General features: G+C 39.4%; 1 long non-coding RNA gene across 1 annotated transcript in view; it reads left to right on the forward strand.

Moving 5' to 3' along the window:
* Positions 1-8,810, forward strand: part of LOC123370360 — a 50,144-nt gene extending 41,334 nt beyond the window's left edge. Inside the window, exons 3-4 of the long non-coding RNA XR_006579383.1 lie at positions 7,655-7,734; positions 8,781-8,810. This is a non-coding gene — a long non-coding RNA (uncharacterized LOC123370360). The remainder of the gene's footprint in view (positions 1-7,654; positions 7,735-8,780) is intronic.
* The last annotated feature ends 723 nt before the right edge of the window (positions 8,811-9,533 follow it).

Consider the following 9,533-nt stretch of genomic DNA (forward strand, 5'->3'; position numbering starts at 1 on the left):
TGAGGATCTGAGTACTATCTCTTTCATAAAGTTATGTGACCTAACTGGAAAATGACCGCAGCTTTATTTGATTGCAGCTTTATACCTCTATTGAGGTTTTTAAAAAGTGGCTAGTTGTTAAAAAGAAAACTATATTCAGTCAGCAAAACCCCCATGTGTGGACATGCTTCAGCATTTGCACAGGCAGTTATTATGACTGTACATGCAAATTGGGAATGCATGTGAAAACAGCTATTTAACTCAGAAGTAAGCTTTTGAATGTGCCGTGACCTGATTTGCATGCTAAACTGTGGGTGCACAGATGAGTTCATACTATTTGCATGCTTGAGTGGATCTTTGCTTTTTTTCTCTTCTGATTAGTTAGGTATCAGTACTGCAGTAATGTGAAGGTATACCTGTATGTAATTTTGTTCCAGCTAAAGGAAGTCACACAAACAAATATTAGTATTTCTTTCATTTCTTCCCTCAAAGACCCAGTATTATTTCTTCTGCCCCTTCTTTTCTCAGAATATTCTTAACCATTCTCACAAGACTTAGTTGGTTTCAGGAAGCAGATGCTGAGTCTTGGGAACATATTTTTTCCATCAGCAGCATCTGGATGTATAGCTGTCTTCCCTGGTGGTGAGGCTGGTGGCAGTACAACAGCCTTCAGGGCTAATATCAAGGGTCATGCTGCTCAGGGAATTGTTAAAAGTCTTCCATATGAATTCTTTTTTTTTTTGTTGACTTGCTTTTGATTTTAAGGAACCAGGTTCCACTACCTGTTAAACTAGATCATTTACAACAATTAGGTCAATTTCACAATAAAAGAAAGAAGCTCTCCAAGGACCAAATGTATTGTTTGGCTTGGTTTATTTAAGAATCTCTCTTACAAGCTAAAATGTAGGCCACTTGCAAGGTGGGTGCAAGGATGTTTCGCACCCTAGGCAAAACTTCCACCTTGAGCATCCCCCCCCCAGCCCTGCAGCAGCCCTCCGCCCTAAGGCGTCCCCTCCACGGCAGCTCCCCCGCTCTGCCCTGATGTGCCCCCCTCCGCGGCAGCTCCCCCGGGCCTGGGGAGCCGTGCGGCAGCTCCCTGCCCCAGCTCACCTCTGCTCCACCTCCTCCCCGAGCACGTCGTCGACGCTCTACTTCTCCCGCCTCCCAGGCTTGCAGCGCCAATCAGCTGTTTGATGCCACAAGCCTGGGAGGGAGAGAGGCAGAGCGGGTCGGTGTGCTCAGGGGAGGAGGTGGAGCAGAGGTGAGCTGGGGCGGGGAGTTCCCCTGCGTGCCACGCCCCCCTTACTTGCTGCAGGCAGCCCTCCTCGCGTCTCCCTGCCCCAAGTCCCTCCACCTAAATGCCGATGATGACTGGGGTGGCCGAAGATCCGGCCGCTGCAGTCACCGCCGAAATGCCGCCCCCCACATGCTAGCGCCCTAGGCGATCGCCTAGGTCTCCTAATGGGTTGCACCAGCCCTGGCCACTTGTACTCCATGGGCCTAGTTCTGCAGTCGTTTGCGCACACAACTCCCATTGATTTCTGCAAACATTAGGGGCCAAATTCAGCTGTGACAGAAACGTCAATTGTTTTTGTGATGAAAGTGGTAAAATACTGAACCTTAGCATTAGCATTTGTTAACAATAAAGAATAGTGAACAGAGCTGGTCAAAATATTTGTTCAGTTTTTTAAACATGAAAAATGGCCTTTTTTCAAAATGAAAATAATTGAGGAACATTTTAGCTGTCAAATTTTTCCATTTTTTTACCTTTCACTAAAAACTGAAACAAAGTTTCTTGGTTTTCTGATTTTTATTTTATTCTCTCCCTCTCTTCTTCCTATCTTCCCCTTTTCCAGTAGTAAGATGAAAAAAACAAAATATGGGAAAAGGGGAGTAACAGGGAAAAAAACAAACAACATTCTGTGAAAAAATACCTCTCATTTTTATCAGCTCTATTAATAATTATTATTTCTATAGTATCAGACATGTGCATGGAGCTTTACAAAACAGTTAGGAAGATGCAAGCTATCCCCCACAGAAGTTTGTCTCAACTGACTTGATTTTGTATTCAGTGATTGTTCAAAACAAGCGTAACCTAATCATTCATAGTGATGGAGAGAGGAGGGATTGTGGTAAGAAAAGAAAGGTGTAAGATAAAGTTGGCCTCCTGCTTTATCCTACGGCCTCTTGTTAGTGGCTTTCTTGCTGCATTCCTTCTCTCCTGTCAAAACATTGTGCACACATACTGGCTGTCAAATTCTGCTTTCAATACACAGGTGGAAAGCATCAAATGATTTACTCCAGATTTTATACCTGTGTAACTAACAGCAAAATTTGGTGTAAAGAATGCTGGTTACACTACTTTAATGCTTTTAATACTTGATGGGCACTGGTGTCACTGTGGAATTTGAGATTTCCAGATGAGTTGTACTCCAGGCTAAATTTGGCTTTGACCCTTCAGGAATGAACCCTATTTTTATAAACCATCATACACACACACATTCGGCTATAAAAAGGGATATTCATCCCTGCTTGGAACTAAAGTGTTACGCCAGTAAGTCACTATATTTTCATGCACACATTATTCATCCAAACAGGGAAATTATTACACTAAAAGATGCTGTGCAACCAAATTACTAATTTTTCCTTAAATATTTTGGCCTAGATATTAGTTCTATCAGTATTAAAAGACAAGAAAGCAATTGGATTTTTAGACACCTGAGAATTCCTCTGCCATGGGGGAACTCTCGTCTTTCACAGCACTTGCATATTAGGAACTGAGGAAACTTTTGGGATGGGGGAGCCTATACAGGAAGGATGGGCTCCACCTAAACCAAAGTGGATCCAGACTGCTGGCACTTAACATTAAAAAGGTTGTAGAGCCGTTTTTAAACTAAGAGATGGGGAAAGCCGATTGCTGCAGAGGAACACTTGGATCAGACAGAGACTTCTCTTAGAGGAGAGTCTATTGATAGAGATTCTCTAGGTTTTAGGAGAGGATGGAAGAGGATAAAGTATGGGCCAGATCAGACGGGAAACATTCACATAAAAAAGAATCTGACACATCAGAAAAGGGCAGACAAATAAACAGTGACAAGTTTTTAAAGTGCTTGTACACAAATGCTAGAAGTCTAAATAATAAGATGGGTGAACTAGAGTGCCTTGTGTTAAAGGTGGGTATTGATAATAATAGGCATCACAGAAACCTGGTGGAGTGAGGACAATCAATGGTACACAATCATTCTGGGGTACAAATTATATTAGAAGGACAGAATAGGTCATGCTGAGGCAGGGGAGGACTGCGGGGGGGGAGTGGCACTATATGTGAAAGAAAATGTAGAATCAAATGAAGTAAAAATCTTAAATGAATCCACATGTTCCATAGAATCTCTATGGATAGTAATTCCATGCTCTAATAAATATATAACAGTAGGGATCTATTATCGACCACCTGACCAGGACAGTGATAGTGATGATGAAATGCTAAGGGAGATTAGAGAGGCTATCAAAATAAAGAACTCAATAATAGTGGGGGATTTCAATTATCCCCATATTGACTGTGTACATGTCACCTCAGGATGAAATGCAGAGACAAAATTTCTCGATATTTTAAATGACTGCTTCTTGGAGCAGCTGATACGGAACCCACCAGAGGAGAGGCAATTCTCGATTTAGTCCTGAGTGGAGTGCAGGATCTGGTCCAAGAGGTAACTATAACAGGACCGCTTGGAAATAGTGACCATAATATAATATTTAACATTCCTGTGGTGGGAAGAACACTTCAGCAGCCCAACACTGTGACATTTAATTTCAGAAAGGGGAACTATGCAAAAATGAGGAGGTTAATTAAACAGAAATTAAAAGGTACAGTGACTAGAGTGAAATCCCTGCAAGCTGCATGGACACTTTTCAAAGACACCAATAGAGGCCCAACTTAAATGTATACCCCAAATTAAAAAACACAGTAAAAGAACTAAAAAAGAGCCACCATGGCTTAACAAACATGTAAAAGAAGCAGTGAGAGATAAAAAGATATCTTTTAAAAAGTGAACGTCAAATCCTTGCAAGGTAAATAGAAAGGAGCATAAACACTGCCAAATTAAATGTAAAAATGTAATAAGAAAAGCCAAAAAGGAGTTTGAAAAACAGCTAGCCAAAAACTCAAAAGGTAATAACAAAATGTTTTTTAAGTACATCAGAAGCAGGAAGCCTGCTAAAAACCAGTAGGGACCCTGGACGATCGAGATACAAAAGGTAAAGATGATAAAGTCATTGCGGAGAAACTAAATGAATTATTTGCTTCAGTCTTCATGGCTGAAGATGTTAGGGAGATTCCCAAACCTGAGCCATCCTTCGTAGGTGACAAATCTGAGGAATTGTCACAGATTGAAGTGTCACTAGAGGAGGTTTTGGAATTAATTGATAAACTTAACAGTAACAAGTCACCGGGACCAGATGGCATTCACCCAAGAGAACTGAAAGAACTCAAATGTGAAATTGCGGAAGTATTAACTATGGTTTGTAACCTGTCCTTTAAATCAGCTTCTATACCCAATGACTCGAAGATAGCTAATATAACGCCAGTATTTGAAAAGGGCTCTAGAAGTGATCCTGACAATTACAGACCGGTAAGTCTAACACCAGTTTCGGGCAAGTTAGTTGAAACAATAGTAAAGAATAAAATTGTCAGACACATAGAAGAACATAAACTGTTGGGCAAAAGACAACATGGTTTCTGTAAAGGGAAATCATGTCTTACTAATCTACTAGAGTTCTTTGAAGGGGTCAACAAACGTGGACAAGGGGGATCCAGTGGTCATAGTGTACTTAGATTTCCAGAAAGCCTTTGACAAGGTCCCTCACCAAAGACTTATGTAAATTAAGTTGTCATGGGATAAGAGGGAAGATCCTTTCATGAACTGAGAACTGGTTAAAAGACAAGGAACAAAGGGTAGGAATAAATGGTAAATTTTCAGAATGGAGAGGGGTAACTAGCGGTGTTCCCCAAGGGTCAGTCCTAGGACCAATCCTATTCATCTTATTCATAAATGATCTGGAGAAAGGGATAAACAGTGAGGTGGCAGAGTTTGCAGCTGATACTAAACTGCTCAAGATAGTTAAGACCAAAGCAGACTGTGAAGAACTTCAAAAAGATCTCACAAAACTAAGTGATTGGGCAACAAAATGGCAAATGAAATTTAATGTGGATAAATGTAAAGTAATGCAGATTGGAAAAAATAACCCCAACTATGCATACAATATGATGGGGGCTAATTTAGCTACAATTAATCAGGAAAGAGATCTTGGAGTCATTGTGGATAGTTCTCTGAAGACGTCCATGCAGTGTGCAGCGGCAGTCAAAAAAGCAAACAGGATGTTAGGAATCATTTAAAAAGGGATAGACAATAAGATGGAGAATATCTTATTGCCCTTATATAAATCCATGGTACGCCCACATCTTGAATACTGCGTATAGATGTGGTCTCCTCATCTCAAAAAAAGATATACTGGCATTAGAAAAGGTTCAGAGAAGGGCAACTAAAATGATTAGGGGTTTGGAATGGGTCCCATTTGAGGAGAGATTAAAGAGGCTAGGACTTTTCAGCTTGGAAAAGAGGAGACTAAGGGGGGATATGGTAAAGGTATATAAAATCATGAGTGGTGTGGAGAAAGTGAATAAGGACAAGTTATTACTTGTTCCCATAATTTAAGAACTAGGGGCCACCAAATGAAATTAATGGGCAGCAGGTTTAAAACAAATAAAAGGAAGTTCTTCTTCACACAGCACACAGTCAACCTATGGAACTCCTTGCCTGAGGAGGTTGTGAAGGCTAGGACTATAACAGGGTTTAAAAGAGAACTAGATAAATTTATGGAGGTTAAGTCCATTAATGGCTATTAGCCAGGATGGGTAAGGAATGGTGTCCCTAACCTCCTTTTGTCAGAGGGTGGAGATGGATGGCAGGAGAGAGATCACTTATGTTAACACCGCACCAGACACTAGAAGGCACTCTGGAGGTGACAGACACAATGACACAGCCCCTGCAACACCCTCTCTTTCTCTGCCCCTGGTGCAGGAGACAGAGAGAGGGCATAGCCAGAGCATGGCCCACTCCAGAAATCCTCACTTGGCATATGGTCCCTGCAGGAGTGTTGCTAGCTGGCCTAGATAAAAACAGCCCCAAGACTGGTAATTTATTAAATTGCAGGGTATTTGTTGCCCAACACCAATTCTGATAGCATATACGTTCCAATATATGTGACATGTTGTTTGTAACCATATCTGTGGATATTTATGTTATCTACTATGAGCATCATCAGCAATGTGCATCTAAGATGAATGGTGTGATAAATCCTCAAAAAACATAAGCTTCTTTAAATGGCCCCATTTTAATTTCCAATTTTGAATCTGGATTTAAAGATATAACCGTAGCAGTATATCAAGTTGTGTGTCCTGGATCCCCATGGTTTAGGCCTCTGCCCCAGCTGAGTTAGCAATCAATTGCTTTTATAGTATTCGAAAAAAAGAATGCAAATATTGAGCTAAATTCATCCCTGATACAACAGAATGATGTCAGTGATGTTACATTAGGGATGAAATTAGACTATTTTTCAGAAATAAATGAAGCTTCCTCAGTGTTACGATTCCCTCTGTGTTTATTGCCTACTTTGGTACACTGAAGTCCTTGTTGGAAGGCAAATTAATAACATGATTCTGAAGTTTCAGTATCTTTGACACTTATAATAAAATATAATATGTAATATTATTTATTATTTATTAACTTGTATCCTGGTAGTACATAAAGGAAACAACCTGTGTTAGGGGCTAATTATTTGAGGTATAGTACAAACATAGAATAGAAGATTCCTGGGTAAGAATGGTGTCCCTAGACTCTGTTTGTCAGAGGGTGGAGATGGATGGCAGGAGAGAGATCACTTGATCATTACCTGTTAGGTTCACTCCCTCTGGGGCATCTGGCATTGGCCACTGTCGGTAGACAGGATACTGGGCTAGATGGACCTTTGGTCTGACCCAGTACAGCCGTTCTTATGTTCTTAAGACCCTGTCCCAAAGAGCATACAAATACAGCACTTTGTGTTCAGAGTATGGAGTATCCAAGAGTGAAAATATCCTGGCCAAATTCAGATCTCTGGGTACGTCTACACTACGGGACTATTCCGAATTTGCATAAACCGGTTTTGTAAAACAGATTTTATAAAATCGAGTGTGCGCGGCCACACTAAACACATTAAATCGGTGGTGTGCGTCCATGGTCCGAGGCTAGCGTCGATTTCTGGAGCGTTGCACTGTGGGTAGCTATCCCGTAGCTATCCCATAGTTCCCGCAGCCTCTAACACTGGTGTAAGCTGGGAGTAACTCCACTGAAGTCAGTAGAATAATTCTGGGTTTACACCAGTATAACTGAGATCAGATTAGGCCCCAGAAGTTTAAATTTCCTTAATAAAAAAAAAGGGTTTATACAGGGTCGTCTTTTCCCTTTGTTTCACTCAATATAAAAATCTCACTGTATTAGAGAAACCTCAGATTCGATGTTCAGTTTTATCCAACTGTTTTCTGTTGTATAGTATCCTTGTAGATGATGAACTATTCTATAACCTTATGTAGTTCAAATATAAAAGTTTCCTTAGCAAAAACAATCCATTTTCTGTGCAGGAAGACAGATAATTCTCCGATCTGAGAAATTAACCTAACCTACCTGCAGTGAAGCAGAAGTGTGAACATCTATAGTGGGGGTAAGCTATGAAGTGGAAATAATCTTTAAGTGGCTTTTTGGAGCAATTGTATCATGTTGCCAAGTTTCTGTAAGACTCTGCTGTATTAATATTATTTGATTAATTGCTATGTAATGGATTAAGATTGCCACCCCTAGTATGAGGTTATAGTTATAAAAATACTGTTTTATCATTGACAATAATTTTACTTTATACTGATAACACACACTAGAAAGTTACTTAGATGAACATTATTGTAATATTATTACCATTGACACGCTGTCCTTTCACAGTATGCAATGCATTCACAATTGGGGACTATATCTTGCATTTGTGATCCAACAGTTTTTTTCTCATCTGTCTAATTTTTGTGACTTCAGTGTATTCATTATGATGAGATCCAAAAAATGGAATGTCTCTGAATTGCATGTGATATTTAATACACGAATGGACAAAGCACTAGGCAAGATGGTGTTGGAGCAATCCCGTACAAGCAAGGGAGGGACTAGATGAACTAAAAAGTTTGTTCTATTAATAATTTACATGAATCTGCAAATCAGCTGGTTTATGAATGAGGGTATCTCCATATGAGATGGGATACTTGAAGCTTTTTGATCATGCAAACTACTGACAGAGAGATTGTCTCATGGATGCCACCTATTCATGATTGTAAACTGAGGAAGAGGTTGGATTGCACAATCACAGAGCATTCCTATGACAATTACAGCATTATGTAGAAAAGTAATACTAGGAAAGCATTTAATGCATTTTTAGCTTCTTTTAATACAATTTAACAGCTGGGGAAAAAAGGAGAGATATCACCATGTGATCAGCCAGAGCTCCATGGAGCACTTTTAGCAAGCCTCTGATATAATAGAACTTGTGGTCTATGCATTTATGCTCCAAAGGGGGCATTTTTTCAGATACACATATTTGTTAGATTGTGGCTTGATTCTTCTTTCACTGAAGTCAGTGATTAAGCCCCTACTGACTTCAGTGTGACCTGGATCAAGCCCCAAATCTGCATGCCAGACTCTTACAAAATGTTTTTGTTTGTTTTGTAACAGGCTTCGGTACAGTACAAAGATCCATCCTCCAATTTCCTGTGGATTTGTTTGAAATTTGAAACTTTATTTTGTGGGCTATCTGTCCATTTAAGGAAAAATCCTTTGGGGTTTAATAAGGATTAGATCTATAAAGTTTTATTTACATTTTTCTATAAACTGATAGAATGTAATATCCACATTAAAAAAAATCCTACAGAATTATATAGAAGGGATATGCTTTCCGTTACATCTATAGGGAAATCTAAAAATATAAATAAGTACTAACATTTTCTAATAAATTCTATACGTCTTTTCTATAAAGGTTTGTTAAACAGTTTGTTTTAGTTTTTATTCTAATATTGTAATGCCAGAAAGAATATCAATTCCTGAAAAAAGTTGAGAACTAGATTTTTAACCTTAGAAGAGGATCACATTTGAAAAGTTTGCAGAAATGTTATACTGAATCTTGTTAGCCCTAGTTGGGTGTTCCTAACAGAACTGTATTTTATCATTGCGATAAAATATCCTTTGACTTAATGCTATATCTTTCTTTTCAGTCACAAATTGGATAGCCCTCCCCCGCCACCCGCCCCAATGATTTTCCTTCTTGACTACTGGGTCAAACATACTATTTGAGAAAAGTACTATTTTTAGGTAATAATAATCCCCACTCAGGATGACACCAAGCCTAAATTGCAAAATGCTTGTGTTAAAATAATAGAAACAACGGGTTTCAAAAAAAAGAGAAAAAATGTGAAAAATATGAATAAAAAC

Source organism: Mauremys mutica, chromosome 4, assembly GCF_020497125.1.
Source record: "Mauremys mutica isolate MM-2020 ecotype Southern chromosome 4, ASM2049712v1, whole genome shotgun sequence".
In the NCBI taxonomy this organism is placed as follows: domain Eukaryota; kingdom Metazoa; phylum Chordata; order Testudines; family Geoemydidae; genus Mauremys; species Mauremys mutica.